The sequence below is a fragment of the Pituophis catenifer genome, unplaced genomic scaffold (genome assembly GCF_029215685.1).
Source record: "Pituophis catenifer annectens isolate HBS135680 unplaced genomic scaffold, rPitCat1.0.hap2 SCAF_1, whole genome shotgun sequence".
NCBI lineage: Eukaryota > Metazoa > Chordata > Lepidosauria > Squamata > Colubridae > Pituophis > Pituophis catenifer.
This window is the reverse complement of record NW_027256881.1, coordinates 215,591,616-215,608,381: the sequence shown is the minus strand read 5'-3', so window position 1 is coordinate 215,608,381 and position 16,766 is coordinate 215,591,616. Positions and strand designations below refer to the sequence as shown.

At 41.9% G+C, this 16,766-nt stretch overlaps 1 long non-coding RNA gene across 1 annotated transcript in view; it reads right to left on the bottom strand.

Annotated features, from left to right (window-relative positions):
- Positions 1–15,678, bottom strand: part of LOC139327251 (uncharacterized) — a 42,635-nt gene extending 26,957 nt beyond the window's left edge. Inside the window, exon 1 of the long non-coding RNA XR_011601660.1 lies at positions 15,483–15,678. This is a non-coding gene — a long non-coding RNA (uncharacterized lncRNA). The remainder of the gene's footprint in view (positions 1–15,482) is intronic.
- Between the last annotated feature and the right edge of the window lie 1,088 nt (positions 15,679–16,766).

Sequence of the window (16,766 nt, the reverse complement as noted above, 5' to 3'; positions counted from 1 at the left end):
TAATGAGAAGTCTAAAGACCCAAAAATAGTGAGTGATATGACTGCAGAAAAAGTCATTACGAAGAAGAAAAACAGTGATCCCGCGCGAAATTTTGAATGGCAGCCATCTTGGTTTCAACAGGCCTCCAAGGTGAGCGAAGCAGAGCCAATCAAAATGCTCAATTCAAAATTTCTGGCGCGAAAAACGTTATCAGACAACGAAAATGAAAAAGAAGATTCGAACTCCTCAGAAGAATCAGAATCAGAAAGTGAAGATGACTCAACAAAATCCCAAATAAAATCAGCAATGAAAACACTTTTTGCTGCATTTGGGCCAAAACTAAAAATTACCAAAGAGTCACCGAAGAAGCGAGCGAGCAAGCCGATAACTCAAGACCTGCCCGCTCCCATCCTGACTTCGAAAGCGCCGACGCCCGAACCCAGAGAGCCTTGTCGATTCCGCCCTACACCACAGACCGAAGCAAGTGCCAACGCTCCCAAAAGAAAAAGGAGAGCAGCCGCCGTCGTCAGAACTCCCAAGGTCGAACCAGAGACCGACTCGTCTGAAGCAGAGCAGAGCGAGCGAGCCGCAATGGAGAGAACCTTCCACGACGACTACAAAGAAGAAATGGACAACGCGCATGCGCGAAACTACGCAGACGGTCCGGGAAGACATGAACTGGCGAGAGAACCACGCAGACTCGTTGCGAGCATCCCCATGCCGTTTTGCAATTTTCTACACTTGCGAGACCACGGACTGCCCCAGGTCGTAAGTAATGGACAAAATAATGTCGGAAATTTACCCAGTGACTTCCCAAAACTAAGGGTTGATGGCATTAATTTGCAAGAATGGTATCAACAACTCCAGGTTGTCTTTATGAAGGAAAATTTACTATTTTTTATCACTAGTCCCCCAAAAAGACCTTGGACTTTAAAAATAGATTGTTTACACCATAGAGCATTTTTCTTAATAATATCTAGTGTGTCTCCTGCAATGTATCATAGCATCAAACCTAATCTGACTGTTTCAGAAATTATTCAATGCATGTTTAATTTGTTTCACAGCGATAGTGTGGCTACCACCACAAGAATGTCTAAGGATTTCTTTTCATCTAGAGTGAAACCAGGGGTTTCCATAAGTGAGCATTTAATATCTTTAAACAAAATAAGAGCTGAGCTGCATTTGAGGGGGGAGGTAATTTCAGACCAGACAATGAAAAGTGTTATTATCAACTCACTTGATTCATCATGGGACAGTTTTATGTCACATTTAGACACTATCAATCTAGGATATTTATCCATAGAAAGTCTATCCAATAAATTGATAGCAGAAGACAATTCAAGAAGAAATCGTTCTAGCAATCACACAGAACACAAACCTTATAGGAAAGTAGCTTTCCAAGAAAAATATAATGAAACATTTAAATGTCACAATTGTGGATCCAGGGAACACAATAGAAGAGATTGTCCCAAAATTTCAAAGGAAAGACATAGGTCAGAATATAGGAACAAATACAATTATAGACAGTCCTCCATAGATAGACATAGATATAGAAGCCCACCAAATTACAAAGAGAATAGAGGGGGCAGAGATAATTCAAAGGATAGAAAATCTGGTTCACTGAATGGATTAAATAAACAAGACAACACTAAAATACAGCAAAATGAGAACAATAATTGGCTTATTGATTCTGGAGCAACTAATCACACCACTAATAACAAAAATATATTGTCTTCATTTACAGAAGATAAATTTGTAATAAAAGTAGCTAACCAAGAAAAGGTTCAAGTGTTAGGCAGAGGAAATATAACCTTGCCTGGTCTAGGAAAAATAGAGGGGGTATTGTTAATACCTGAAATACCTCATAACATACTAAGTGCCATAAAACTAAGTAGAGATTCTGACATTAATATAGTTTTCTCAAAGGGAAAAGCGACTTTGGAGAAGAATAAAATAAATATAGGCACTGTGATGATTAAAGGAGGCCTACCTTATCTGATAACAAAGGAAAAATGGTTGCATAACATTGATTCAAATATGGAAGATTGTATTGAAGCAGATGATGAAAATATTAGTAACAGTGACAATGATGAATGTAAAATATCTCATGATCACGCAGATGCACACAATGAAAAAAAACCAAAAATAGGTAAACCAATTCATGATGAGTGTGCTCACATCTTACATAGGAAGTTAGGACATGCCAGTTTTCCTGTAGTACAAAAAATGACTGAACACGCAGAAGGTGTCAAAATAAAAAATTGTGAAAACTATTTGGAATGCTCAGTATGTAAATCTACAAAACTAAAAACTAGTCCCAGACCAAGAAAATCTACTAGATCAACTAACAAAATTTTTGACTTAGTACACATGGACTTAGTTGGCCCATTAACTCCATCAATCACCTATAGAAAACGTTACTTCCTGACAATAGTAGACGATTATAGCCGTTATGGGTTTGTTTATACATTAAAACACAAAGATGAAACCTTTCAAAAATTTAAGGAATTTTACAAACGCATAGAAACACAACACAATATCAGAATAAAACAAATTATGACAGATAGGGGATGTGAATTCATGTCTAAAGAATTCTCCCAATGGTTAAAGGATAGAGGAATGCTACATTACACGTCTAGTCCATTTTCTGCGTTTCAGAACGGGATTGCAGAGAGAAAGAATTCCACATTACAAACCATGATTAGATGCACATTGGAGGATGCTGGCTTAAGCAAACAATTTTGGTCAGAAGCCTTACATTATTCAAATTACACACAAAATAGAACCTGGTCCAGTATTGTAAATAAGACACCATATGAAGTAATGTATAATAGGAAACCAAAATTAGCACACATATACATATTTGGAGTCACTGCAGACGTACACATACCTAAACAGTTGAGAAGAAAGGGAGAAAACGTATCCAGAAGACTCAGATTTATGGGATATGAAACTGGCACCAAAGGGTACAGATTCATTGATAATAATAACAAATTTATAGTTTCCAGAACAGCTGTGTTCCATGAACAGGCCAACTGGTCTAAATTACATCTTAATGAAATATTTCCAAATAAATGTAAAGATACAAAATCTCATGAGGAAGGGACCATAGAAAAACAGAATATCAACAAATATAAAAACAAAACCAAAACTTGGACAAATAGCCAACACAAAATAAAGACAGACACACTAACAAAAAAGGAAGCAAGATATTTGCATGATAACAATAGCAAACCTGAAAGAGCCATTAGAAACAACAGAAATCAAATGCCAAATAAATACAGAGATTACATAATGCATATGGATGATGAGCCAATAACGCCTAATACTTATGAGGAAGTGTTAAAACTCCCTCGTGAAGAAAAAGAAAAATGGGAATTAGCTATGAAAAAAGAGATGGAAAGTTTACAAGGATTAAATGTATTTACACCTGCAATTGCACCTAAAGATAAAACGATTATTGGTACCAGGTGGATATATAAAATTAAGAACTTAGAAGGAGGCAATACTCTATATAAAGCTAGATTAGTTGCACAAGGTTACGCACAGAAATATCCGGAGGACTATACTGACACGTATTCCCCCACTGTAAGAACAGAGAGTGTCAAAACAGCTCTAGTGGTAGCATCAGCACTCAACCTTGATGTATTTCAATATGACATACAAACTGCGTATCTACACGCAAAACTAGATAAGGAAATATACGTAAGAGCACCTCACAGTCAATACACCAACAAAAATGAAATTTGGCTGTTGAACAAGAGTTTATACGGATTAAAACAATCTGGTAAAAGATGGTATGATTGTTTAGTAAAAGTACTTAAGACCATGGATTTCAACGCTACCACTGCTGATAACTGTTTCTTTGTCAAAAAGGGTGATGATTACACTGAATTTGTGTTGATTTATGTAGATGACATTTTATATATAGGAAAACACAAAGAGAGAAGAGAAACTTTTGTAAATAAGTTAAATGAACATTTCTCGTTGAAATCTCTAGGTAAAGTGAACAAATATCTCGGTGTTCAAATTAATAAGACTAGAAGGGGATTCAAACTTACTCAGAGAGATAAGATTATAGAACTTTTAAATAAATGCAATTTAAACAATGCCAAACCCTGTGATACTCCTATGCAAACTGATTTTCTTAGAAATACTGATGAATCTTCACCTGAATTCAAGGATAACACGTTTTATAGATCAATCATAGGTTCACTTCTTTATATATCTAATTGGACTAGACCAGATATCGCCTTACCACTCAATTTATTATCCAGACACGTCAGCAAACCAACAATGTATCACTGGGAAGCTGTTAAAAGAATTTTAAGATATCTGAAATGTACACTGGATTTTTGCTTAGTATTAGAACCTAGTAATAATAAAGAACCAAAGCTTACATGTTATGCAGATGCAGACTGGGCTGGAGACACATCATGCAGAAAAAGTACATCTGGTTATATTTTTCTTTTAAATGACTGTCCAGTTTACTGGTATACTGGTAAACAAGAACTAGTAGCCACTTCAACGACAGAAGCGGAATATGTTTGTTTATCCAAAGCTGCAAATAACCTTGTATGGTTTAATGATTTAATTTCAGATGTTTGGAAAAAACCTGCTTTGCCTTTTGTTATGCATGAAGACAATAAAGCAGCCATTGAAATATCTAGATCTGATGCCATTGGACAAAGGTCCAGGCATATAGATATAAAATTTAAACATGTAAGACAATTATCTCAGGATGGATTTATTAAAGCAGTGCATTGTGATACTTCAGAACAATTAGCTGACATATTGACAAAGCCTTTACCTTCTAAGCAACACAAATATTTAACATCTAAATTGTATGTCTTGTATTGTCCTGAATCTGAATGTAATTGGTGTTGTATAACGAATCGGCATTTAGAGGGGGATTTGTCAGATGTAAATGCCTTATTCTCTAATGTGTAAATAGTATATGAATGGGGTATCAGGGGTTAACTTATTCTTCACTTCTTAATGTATTCATAATTCACCACTCCCACTTATAGCTCCACCCATTGTATATATAAGGAGCCACCTACACCCTTTTCCTCGCTTCTATCTGTGAATATTCAGTGAATATAGAATGCCTATTGTAAATAAAAGGAAGTATATTTAAAACTTTAACTCTCACTAATATTATTGAGTCTGATCCTGAAAATATTGCAACACTAAGGTGACCAGACGTCCCGCTTTTGGCGGGACAGTCCCGCTTTTGAGCAATTTGTCCCGCGTCCCGCGGCGTTTTAAAAAAGTCCCGATTTTTCATTCTGCCTCCTGAATCCCCGCTGATGGCTAGAGGGAAAAAAAACTCTTTAAACTCTTGCCGCGGGGCTTCAAAGGGCCGGCCTACAGCTGATCAGTGTTAAAAAAAAAATGAATACACCCATGCCTGCAAAAATAGAAAAAACAGCCCCTGTTAACAGCTTCCGCTAGGTTAATTAGCTGCAAAAAGTTCCTGGAGCAGATTTCCCCCCCCCCCATACTGAAAACAAAGGTGAAAGCGAAACTAAACCTCCAACGTGACAAAATGAGGCAGAGAGAGATTTCTTTCTTTTTCTTTTTCTTTTTCCTCACCAAAAAAGGTAGGTACAAAACTGCAAATGGGAAATTTTGGGCAAAAGAGGAGAGTTCAAAATTTTAAAACACAAAAGAAAAAAAGCTCTATTTAACTAGGGAATTGTAATAATTGAGATACTATTAATAATTGTATATTGTGTTGAAAGCAGAAATGGTTAAGTTGTGGTTTGGAGGAATATATGGGGGAAATTATTTGGTTTATTATTATTGGTAAATATAATTAATTGATTTGTAAGAAATTGGATTGCATGGAAATAATTGGAATATTCATGTTCATATTGATTAATATACAAAAAGATAGTTATATAACTAATTGATTTATATTAAAATGTTGAATTTGTATTAAACAACTGTATTACATAATTACATAATTAACCAATGTGAGGATGGATATAAAAATAGATGACAATGGGAAGGGGTATAATATAGAATAGAAGGGAAAAATTGAATTTGATTAAGATTAGAGATGAGGATGAAGGGTAATATTGTTTTTTTAAAAAAATAGATGAGGAATAAATATGGCAAAAAGGAAATATAGAAATTGTAAATTTAATTGAAATGACTAAACGCTGTTTAAATTTGTGAACCAGCCAAATATTCTGTTCAAAGAAAATACATTGCATGTTTGTATGTGTGTTTCTAAATTCTAATTATTGCTATTTATTCATATTTGTTCTCTTTTATTCTTTAAAGTTTAACAATTCATTCTTAATCTTAATATCTTTATATTTGCTTGGGGTTGGCTTTCTTCCCTTTCATTCTTTTTTATTGTACAGCAATCTTTCTCCTCAAACCTACCACCACTCTCTTTTCTTTCCTTCTTACTTTCTCTTCCCCCCCTCTTCTTCTCCTCCCTACTTCCTCTTCCTTTCTCCTTCTCCTCCTCTCTTCCTCCCTCTCTTACCCTCACTCCTACTCTAATTTCCATTCCTTCATCCCTCTCTATTGCTGTATCCTTTAATGCATATGGACTACTCAGAGGGCTGAAAAAGTTATTTTTGACTGGTCCTCACACTTTTGACCAGTCCTCGAACTTATGACTGTCCTCACATTTTACATTTTTGCCCTATCTTGTCATCATGGTGAAGAGAAGCAGTTGTGAAATGAGTGATATGGTTGTTAAGAATGCTGCATGGGCATAAATGTGAGGATGGTCATAAGTGTGAGGACCAGTCAAAAGTGCGAGGACCTGTCAGAAATGACTTTTTTCAGCCCTCTGGTTAGTCCTTTTGTGCATATGGACTACTCAGAGGGCTGAAAAAGTTATTTTTGACTGGTCCTCACACTTTTGACCAGTCCTCGAACTTACGACTGTCCTCACATTTTACATTTTTGCCCTATCTTATCATCATGGTGAAGAGAAGCAGTTGTGAAATGAGTGACATGGTTGTTAAGAATGCTGCACGGGCATAAATGTGAGGATGGTCATAAGTGTGAGGACCAGTCAAAAGTGCGAGGACCTGTCAGAAATGACTTTTTTTAGCCCTCTGTGTTGCAATATTTTCAGGATCAGACTCAATAATATTAGTGAGAGTTAAAGTTTTAAATATACTTCCTTTTATTTACAATAGGCATTCTATATTCACTGAATATTCACAGATAGAAGCAAGGAAAAGGGTGTAGGTGGCTCCTTATATATACAATGGGTGGAGCTATAAGTGGGAGTGGTGAATTATGAATACATTAAGAAGTGAAGAATAAGTTAACCCCTGATACCCCATTCATATACTATTTACACATTAGAGAATAAGGCATTTACATCTGACACTCTGGTTAGTCCTTTTGTGCATATGGACTACTCAGAGGGCTGAAAAAGTTATTTTTGACTGGTCCTCGCACTTTTGACCAGTCCTCGAACTTACGACTGTCCTCACATTTTACGTTTTTTGCCCTATCTTGTCACCATGGTGAAGAGAAGCAGTTGTGAAATGAGTGACATGGTTGTTAAGAATGCTGCACGGGCATAAATGTGAGGATGGTCATAAGTGTGAGGACCAGTCAAAAGTGTGAGGACCTGTCAGAAATGACTTTTCAGCCCTCTGAGTAGTCCCTATACACATAGCCGTGGCCACCCGGTCACATGACCAGCTAGCCACGCCCACCCAGTCACATGGCCTCCAAGCCACGCCCACACAATAAGCCACGCCCACAATGGTGTCCCTCTTACCAATGTTAAAATCTGTTCACCTTTCCCTATACACATAGCCATGGCCACCCGGTCACATGACCAGCTAGCCACGCCCACCCAGTCACATGACCAGCTAGCCACGCCCACAAAATAAGCCACGCCCACAATGTCCCTCTTTACCAATGTTAAAATCTGGTCACCTTACTCTAACCACCGCACTACCTCTGCTCTTAAATCTGAAATAACCAAACAGAAATACCCCCAAAAGAATAGACATAGACACAGACACACCCTTCCTCCCCCCACTGAAAATGAAGTGTATAATGCAGCCTTGCACACTTCATTCCATGTGTCACCAGCAGGATGATAAGAAGCATTCCATCTTTTCAAAATGGCAGCTCAGACTATTGGTGGCCCATGGGGTACAGGATGTCTGAATTCAGAGATTGAATTGATTGTTCTCTAAAGAAGAAGAAAAAAAAGGGGGGGCAAAAGAGCAAGAAAAAAAGAAACTGCTTAAATGTTAAACCTCTTCATTAATATTTTTTTTTCTTTTTATGACCCTGTAATCCCTTTCTTCAGGGTGGGACAACTGTCTGAAAAGTGTCATTGTGGATTAATGTCCATAATGAATGGATATGCTTAAGCATATGGAGGACATATACTTCATTATATGAAATATCTGAAATATGATGAGATCTTTTCATCTTCACAATGTTCTACATGTCGGATATTTCAATCCTTCATGACACAGATAATGAAGAGACAGTGTAATTATTATAGATGTTGGCCCATAATGGAAACAGACAGTAAACCTGTTCAGTCTCATCTAGTGTCCAGGCTTGTCACCAATCATAGCTTTGTCATCAAGAAGCAGGGGTGAAATCCAGCAGGTTCTGACAGGTTCTGGAGAACCGGTAGCGGAAATTTTGAGTAGTTCGGAGAACCGGCAAATACCACTTCTGACTGCCCCAAAGTGGAGTGGGAATGGAGATTTTACAGTATCCTTCCCCCAGGAGTGGGAAGGGAATGGGGATTTTGCAGTATCCTTCCCCTGGAGTGGGGTGGGAATGGACATTTTGCAGTATCCTTCCCCTGCCCTGCCCACCAAGCCACACCCACCAAGCCACACCAAGCCCACCAAGCCCCGCCCACAGAATGGTAGTAAAAAAAATTTGGATTTCACCACTGTCAAGAAGTGTCTAGCTAGCATGACAGAGCTTTGGTGTTTTAATGCCTGGCATCCCCCCCCCCACCCCTTTGCTTTATCTCTTTTCTAAAAAATACATTATTGCTGATAAATTGCTTTTTGGCTTTGAACATAAATGAAAATTATTTGCAGTTTACTGAAACTAAAGGATTAAGTGATGTCATTAATGAATACGAACAACTGAAACTATCAGATACTTCCATAAATTCCAGGGATGAGTACAATTTATTTTTAGTACAAGAATAATGAGATTTTTTTTAAAAAAAAAAACTAGCTGAATGGCGATGCCTTATGTATATACGCTCAGAAGTATGTTCCCTTAAATTCAGTGTGATTTAATTTTGAGGAGCAGCATCCTTGCTGGCACACCACTTTTTAATTCTTGTTCTTGTAAATGTTCAACTTGTCTGACCAAGCAAGTATGCTTTGGGTGAAGTCCTGGGCAGGGGTGAAATCCAAATTTTTTTACTACCGGTTCTGTGGGCGTGGCTTGGTGGGTGTGGCAGGGGAAGGATACTGCAAAATCTCCATTCCCACCCCACTCCAGGGAAAGGATACTGAAGTGGTTCGGGAATAACGAGAGGCACAAGCAGGCAAGTGACAACAGCTCTTTAATATACAGTGAGACTTCAGCAAAAACTCAGAGGCTGCAGCCCTCCTTATATACAATCCTGGAGGGACTGTCAGCCAATCAGAAACTTAGGCAGGTTTGAAACTCCCGCTGAAAAGTATCAATACATAACACCCCTCCCTTCCCAGAAGGCACTAACACTCAAATATTTACATAAGTACACACAAAATCTCGCAGGTGCCCTGGCCGAGTTCTCGTCCTAGTTGACCTGCGCAGTTCAGTGTTTGGTGGGGCGTCGAGCTGGTCAGAGGGACTTTCTGTCTCTCCCGGCTCTGCCAATGGAACCTCCTGGATTTTGTCTGGGGCATGGTTATCCCCGGTTGGGAGTGGCGACTCGCTGGGGCAGCGCTGGAACCAGGGCTTGTCAGCTAAGTATTCTCTCGAACCCAGGCTTGAGTTAGCTGTTTTGGGAAAGTTATTGTAGTTAGGTTCAGAGATGTCTAAATTGATGTTTGCTTCGCCAACTATTCTTTTTCTAAGTTGGTCTATGTGGCGTTTCCAGAGTCTGTCCACCCCTACGTCTAACGTGTATGATTTTGGGCCCGTTATGCCCACTATGGTTCCTGCAACCCATAGAGGTCCGCTAGTATAATTGCGAGCGAACACCGGGGACCCCACCTGGAACTGTCTTAGTCCGGTGGTCTCTCCCTTGAAATTCTCGTGTGTGTAATTGGGGTGAAGCCTGTCTAACACGCACCGAAGCTTCCTGCCCATGAGGAGTTCGGCTGGGCTTCTCCCTGTGGCCGTGCATGGTGTGGCATGCTGGACAGCTAGAAATTGGTCTATCCTGGCCTGCCAGTCCCCGTTATCTAGCCTGGACAATGCTTCTTTGGCCATTCTTACGAAACGTTCAACCAAGCCATTAGAAGCCGGATGGAACGGGGCCGATAGGGCATGGAGGATGCCCAGCCCGGCCAGGTAGCCCTCAAACAGGGTCGCTGTGAATTGAGGGCCATTGTCAGATACCAGAGTATCCGGTAGGCCGTGTGTGGCAAATAGTTTGCAAAGGACTTTGATGACTGCCTCGGCTGTGGTAGAGGGCATTAGTATTATTTCGAGCCATTTCGAAAAGGCATCGACTACGATTAAAAATGTTTGCCCATGGAAGGGGCCGGCAAAGTCAATATGGATCCTCCCCCATGGCCCTTTTGGTTTCTCCCACTCTCGGATGGGCACTATCGGGGGATCGGGCCGAGACTCCTGACAGGGTCTGCACTTCCCCACCCACTCGGATATGATTTGGTCCATGTTGGGCCACCAGACGTAACTGTGGGCTAAACTTTTCATTCGGACAATCCCTGGATGCCCCTCGTGCAGTAACTCCAAGACCCTCGTTCTCAGTTTCATTGGTATTACCACCCTATCACCCCACAACAAACAACCCCCTTGCATAAATAATTCGTTATGTTTGTTAACATAACCCTGGTACTCCCCACTGACCGCCTTGACCGTCCACCCCTTAAGGACCCAACCCATTACAGTACGAATTACAGGGTCCCTAGCAGAGGCTTTCGCCACCTCGCAAGAGGAGATAGGTCCCAAAGTCATGGCGTCGATCAGTAGAACGGGGGTCTCCGGCGTGGGGTTGACCAGCAATTCGGGGAGGGGGCAGTGGCTGAGGGCATCCGCATGGCCCAAGGTCCGTCCGGGTCGATGGACAAGCTGGTATGAATAGGCTGATAGGAAAATGGCCCACCTGGTCAACCGTGGGGACAGGGCAGCGGGGGTGGGCTTGTCACCGGCCAAAAGTCCAAGCAGGGGCCAGTGGTCAGTCACAAGTTCGAATTGACGGCCATAGAGATATTCATGGAACTTTTTAACCCCCGCAATTGCAGCCAGAGCCTCTCTGTCCAACTGACTATAGTTCCGCTCTGCACTTGACAGGGTGCGAGAGTAAAATGCAATAGGCGCCTCTAGGCCGTTTGGTAGTCTATGGCCTAGGACGGCACCAACTCCTACAGGGGAGGCGTCACAAACCAATACAAGTGGTAGCGCCGTGTTGTATTGTATTAGGAAGCTATCTTCGGATAGAAGTCTCTTTACAGCCTCAAAAGCGGCTGCTTGGGCTTTTCCCCAAACCCAAGGTACATTTTTTCCTAAGAGTTTGTGTAGGGGATCTGCAACTGTAGCCTTATCCTTCAAAAACATTGAATAAAAATTGAGCAGTCTAAGGAAGGCTTGAAGCTCCGCTTTGGTTTTGGGGGCTGGTGCGTTTTTGATGGCTCTCACTTTGCTTTCGGTGGGGTGGATGCCTGTGCCATCCACCCTGTACCCCAAAAATTTGATGGAGGGGACAGCGATCATGCATTTATTTTTCTTTTATTTAAGTCCCGCTTCCCTAAATCTGGAGAGGACATTCCTCACTCTGTCCCCTAGTTGACGTTCATCCTGAGCGCTGATTAAAACGTCGTCAAAATAGGGCACCACCCCCGGGAGCCCTTGCAAGAGGCGCTCCATGGTGCTTTGAAAAAGGCCGGGTGCGACGCTCACCCCAAACTGGAGCCTGGTGCATTTGAATGCACCCCTATGAGTTACAATTGTCTGTGCCTCTGCCGTGGCGTCGTCAACTGGTAATTGTTGGTAGGCCTGAGCTAGGTCTAATTTGGCAAAAATTTTGCCGGGCCCCAGGGAGTGTAGTAGATGATGCACGATCGGCACCGGATAGGCGCTCGGCTGCAAAGCCTTGTTGATCGTGCATTTGTAGTCAGCGCAAATTCTGATTGAGCCGTCAGATTTAACTGGGGTAACTATGGGGGTCTCCCATTTCGCATGGTCAACGGGGACCAACACCCCTTGTTTAATTAATTTGTCCAGTTCCGCATCGATCTTTGGTTTCAATGTGAAAGGCACCCGTCTGGCTTTAAGTCTTATTTGGGCTACGTTGGGGTCTAGGTTTAGGGAGATAGGGGTCCCCACATACTTGCCCAATGTGTCCCTGAAGACGTCTTGGAACTCGTTCAGGAGGCTGTCCTTCAATGACGGTTCGGACATTCGGTGGACGCCGGTGAAACCCATGCCAAGGGCTCGGAACCACCCCATGCCTAGAAGACTAGGTAGCTGCTTTGAGACGATGGTCAGCGGCAGGTCTTTTTCGTAGTCTCCGTAGGTGACTCGGAACGTGCCCACGCCTTCGAGGGGGACTCGGTTCCCCTGGTAGTCTAGGATGTGCAGTCTTTGCTTGGATAACTGGTCCTTTCGGAATGACGACAGGATGGTCTTCAGGGTTGCCCATGACATTATGGAGAGAGCTGATCCGGTGTCGATCTCCATCGAGCATGGCTTGCCGTTGATTTCGACCACCGTGCTGACTTTGTCCTTGATCGCCGTGCTGGCCTGGTCTATGTGTATGCTGCGGCCATCTCGCGGTTCAAACTCGCACCGTTTCTTCGCGCTGCCTTCTCTCATTGGATGCTTCTGGCGCGTCGATTCTGGTTGGCTGCGGCGCTCACGTGGTTGGTGTTTTCTGGGCAGAATGGCTCTACAGACTCGCGCCAAGTGCCCTTTTTTCTCGCAACGCCTGCAAATAGCCTCTCTGTATTTGCAGGACAGTCTATCATGGTGCCCGCCACAGCTGGGGCAGTTTCGCCGAGGGCTGCCTGCGTCTTTTCTGTGGTGCTCTGTTCGGAAGACGTCCTCATCAGACTCGGACTCCGAGCTGGATCCGGCGTCTTTCCTGTGCACTGGGGTGGACTTGGGACTGTCTTTGCTGGTCAGCGGATGCTGCAGCGTTTCTGTGGCTTTTGTAGAAGCTTCATGAGCCCTGGCCTCGTCTAGGGCTCCAGCAAGCGTTAAATCAGGCTTGGCGAGCAGACGCCTTTGTAGCCTTATGTCTCGAACCCCACAGATTAGTTGCTCAAGCAACGCATCGTCCAAGTTCCTATAGTCGCAGTGTGTTGCGGCTTTTCGCAGGCTCGCCATGTACGCGCTGACCGGTTCTCCCTCTCGTTGTACGCGCTGTCTGAGTTGGTATCGTTGCACGAACTTGGAGGGCACGGGAGCGTAGTGAGCCCAGAGAGTTGCCATCAGGGTGTCCCAGGAAATGGTCTGGACCGGTGTTGGCTCACAAAGTGACTCCGCCATCTCGAACACGACCGGTCCGCAGTGGCTTAAGAAGAGGGCTCTCTTCCAATTAGCGGAGAGCCCTTACATGTCGCTGGCTTCAAGCGAGCACTCAAACCTCGTTAGGTACGAGACCCATTTTTCGCGGGTCGGATCAAAAGGCTTCGGCGGAACGTAGGCAGACATGTTCGGTATGCCTCCTGTAGTTCGCCTCGTCGCCTAGCTGAAGCTCGTGGTCTCACTGGTTCGCCTCTTGTGGCCTCAATCCCACCTTCGTCGCCAATGAAGTGGTTCGGGAATAACGAGAGGCACAAGCAGGCAAATGACAACAGCTCTTTAATATACAGTGAGACTTCAGCAAAAACTCAGAGGCTGCAGCCCTCCTTATATACAATCCTGGAGGGACTGTCAGCCAATCAGAAACTTAGGCAGGTTTGAAACTCCCGCTGAAAAGTATCAATACATAACAGATACTGCAAAATTCCCATTCTCTTCCCACTCTGGGACCAGCCAGAGGTGGTATTTGCCGGTTCTCCAAACTACTCAAAATTTCCACTGTCAGTTTTCCGAACTGCTCAAAATTTCCACTACCGGTTCTCCAGAACCTGTCAGAATCTGCTGAATTTCACCCCTGGTCCTGGGCCATCATGTTTCAGCCCCCTTCTTGGTGTAACTTTTCTGTGAAATTAGTTGCTAACAAAACCTCTAAAACCTCTGAATAGAATTTTACATTCTGCACCACCTCTTCCTTCGAGGATCTTAGATTTCCTTTCCTTCATACCCCTTCACTTCTTCTTGGAGGTAACAGCCCTTGAATTAGTCAGAAGTTCAGAAACATCAAGCCTTCCTCTCTGTTGTTTAATTGTTTATAAGCCTGGCAAGCACTCTGACATAATTTATCTCTCAGCTGTTCTGCTGGAGACCCTACTTTGTCTAAGCCTCTTTCAGTCAACAAGAAAACCCGGTTAACTACACCTACATGAAAGTTAAAGCAATTTCACGCTCTATTGGCTTTTTACAGCAAACACTAATCCAGCATGCATTAATGTCAAAACCATCACAACTGCAGAGGTGCTACCTGTAAACACGTTCGCTTCCCATTTTCATAGCTCTTTTCATTTTTCCTGTTCCAACTAACATCAATACAAGATTCTTAGTTTGCTATTCTTTCTAAATCCTACTTTTTAGGATCTGTTTTGCAACCCAGTGTTTTGGGAATGAAATTAAACAGAGCCAAAATCCAATCAGGGCATCTAGGACACTCTGAAAACCTGGAGCATGGCTCCAATAACCCCCACTAATGATTGCCACCCAATTATATTTAATATGGCAGATCAAAAAATTTCAGACATATGCTATTGTGCTACATAATCATTTGTTCTTATCATATCATTTTTCCACAAAACATCCTGCAGAGTAGGTCTCTTTCAAAGGATGGCTCTCTGTATTTTCTCCAATACATTCAGGCCCTAGTTTGGGTATCATCCCAAAAATTTTTTTGATTTGGCCACCAGCAAACACAATTAGATACAGGTAGTACTCACTTAATGACTCTAACTGAGACTAGCAATTCCATATCTAAGTGAAACGGTCACTCAGTGGCAAATCATGTAACTGTGACCATGTGTTATGGCTAGAAGACAAGACAACTCAGTTTCACACTTTTGGCTTTTGTTTGCCTTCTAACCATTCCTCTGCTGTTTAGAATGCCCTATTGGCTACTTACTCTCTTGTACACATCGAAAGCAATCCAATTCCAGGGCTGGGAGCTGTAGGAACACTAAACAAACAGCTTACAAGAGATTCCCTTGAAATCTCTTCTCCAATCTCTCTACTCTGTGAGGTGTGAGGGAAAGGGGGGGGGGAAAAGCACCTGATTTCTGTAGGCAATTTCTCCTTTGCCCGGCCATTTTCCACTGCTGGTGCGATCGTATTGCGTTTGATGTAAAGAAGAGCAAACAGCTTACTCTCTTGAAATTTCATTCTCTTCAATCTCTCTGCTTTTTGAGGACAAAGTAGCAACAATGCTGCAGCTGAATATCTGCAAGAAATCCCACCATTTGCTTGCAAGCAAGAACTGGTGGGAGCACAAATTAGATAAAAGTAATAGAAAATAAAGGCAGGGGATAGATGGTTCAGAAATAGGAAACATAACTAAATAAAAATCAAGAAGCTAAAATGCTCTGGGGTTTTAGAATTCAAGCAGACAAGTAACTGCCACATAATGCCCCAGAGTTAATAATTGTCAATAAGAAAGATAAAATTGTGGACATGGCAGTAATTTGAGATAGCAAAATAGAAGAGAAAGAACTGTAGAAAATACAAAGTCCTGCAGACAGAAGTATGATGACACTGGCAAAAGAAAGCAAATATAGTTCCAATAGTAAAAGGCCCCTTGGGTGTAATCCCAAAACAACTGGATTATCACTTGAACACCATGGGCATTGACAAATTCACCATCAGTCAATTGAAAAAATCAGCTTTACTTGGAACAGCTTACATCCTGCAATGATATCTCTGACATCATAAAACAACAAAATCAGCCTATCCCTGGTCCTTGGGAAGGACTTGTTAGGTGGATAAAAATGCCAAATCCAATGTAAACATCTGACTGACTGCACAACCATGATAATTTAAATTTGTATGACACCCAGTTCTCAAGAGTGTCTCACAATCAAAGAAATTACAATGAAATCAAATCATTTTAAATCATAATGTTAGGAAGTTCATGTAATGACACAACAAGTGTCTGGTATATGAACAGAACAGAACAGAACAGAACAGAACAGAACAGAACAGAATAGAATAGAATTCTTTATTGGCCAAGTGTGATTGGACACACAAGGAATTTGTCTTGGGGCATACACTCTCGGTGTACATAAAAGAAAAGATACATTCGTCAAGAATCATAAGGTACAACACTTAATGATAGTCATAGGGAAAGCCAGCTCCAAAGAAATTATGTCTACCCTGTTTCCCCCAAAATAAGACATCCCCTGATAATAAGTCCAATCAGGCTTTTGAGTGCATGGCAATAAGGCCAAGCACTTATTTCAGCATTCAAAAAAATATAAGACAGGGTCTTATTTTCGGGGAAATATGGTAGCTTAGTGTCTACATTTGCCTGATTTATTCAGATACAGTATATGCTTTTTCC